Genomic DNA, 1,538 nt, shown 5'->3' on the forward strand with positions numbered 1-1,538 from the left:
AAGATGGCATATTCAGCCATCATTGGGAAGAGAGGCCCCTTAGTCTTGCAAAATTTATATGACCCATAGAGGGTAACGCCAGGGCCAAGAAGTGGGAGTGGTTGGGTAGGGGAGCAGGATGGGGTGAGAGCATAGCGGACATTTGGGATATCATTTGAAATGTAAATGAAGAAAATATCTAATAAAATAATTTTTAAAAAGAGATTTTTTTCTACATCTATCATAGTTAATGTTCCAAATATATTTTAAAAACTGGTTGAGTTTGTATTACTTTTAGCTTCAAAAGACATCACATATATTTAATTGGCATTTAACAACTATCAATTATTTTGATGACTTAAAATATTCCAATACTGAGTTCTATATATTAAAATAAATTTTGTTAGTTTAATAATAATAAAAAAAAGAGGTGATGAGTTGTAAAAAAAGAAAAAGAAAAGAAAAAGCTACAAATATAAAAGGCACTTAAAGGTCAACATCTTTTCATGATATTCTCAACAAGCTGGATACAGAAATGACTGAACCTTAATTTGCTAGTGATTGTATATGCATTACAAGCCAGTGTCTGTCATCATACTCAATGAGTCCAGAGCTTTTCCCCTTAAGATTAAGTATAACAATATCCCTGCTTGGAACTTATATTCATCATAATATTGCAAGTTTGAGACAATTAAATAAGAAAAAGGAATAAGTGATATGTAAATAAGACATTGTCAACAGAATTCCTCTCATATACTTATAAAAGGCAGTAGAAACAGTGAAGACTTTCCATGTTTCTGACTCTGTGAAGCTTCAAAGTGAGTTTGTGTGAGCTGGGTTTTGAGCATTCTGATCATTTCCCCGTTCTTTAACTTCATGAGGCATCTTTGCAACATGATTTCTTTTATGTCTTTGAAGTCAACTAGTGTTGTGATCATAAAAAGAGAAAGAGCTATGGGGGAAAAAGGTACCACGGCAGGCCCATGCAGAGGCATCACTTCCCCGAGGGACCAAACATACACCAGTAGAGTATACAATAGTTTCTTCAGGGCATGAGGAAGGGAGTTAAGATGTTAGCACAGGCAGAGAGAGTCAGAGAGAAGGAGAGAGTAGAGATGTAGAGGCCAGCTATGGCCACATGGGGGGGGGGAGAATGGGAGGGGCACAAGGGAAAAGAGAGAGGCAAGAGAGCAAGAGAGAAAGGAGGGGTCAAGCAGCTCCTTTTATACTGGGCCAAGCCTACCTGGCTATTGCCAGGTAACTGTGGGGTGGAGTTTAGACAGAATACCAACAACTAGGATATAAATAATCACTTTATAAATGGCTTGCACTGACAAGCTTTTTTGCACTGTGAATTTGGATGTACCTCTAAAGCAATAGAACTTCCTAAAGCAGTTTCTTCATGCCCTCCAACAAAAGAATTTATCTCAAGACTTTTCATGTGTTCTGAACAATGAAGGCTATTCCATCACTTTTACAAGTGAAGGCTTTCCACTGTGAATCCTTACATGTTTACTTAGATGAGAGTAAACAGCAAACGTTTTCCCACACTCCTTACA

Source organism: Mus pahari, chromosome 10 (genome assembly GCF_900095145.1).
Source record: "Mus pahari chromosome 10, PAHARI_EIJ_v1.1, whole genome shotgun sequence".
NCBI lineage: Eukaryota > Metazoa > Chordata > Mammalia > Rodentia > Muridae > Mus > Mus pahari.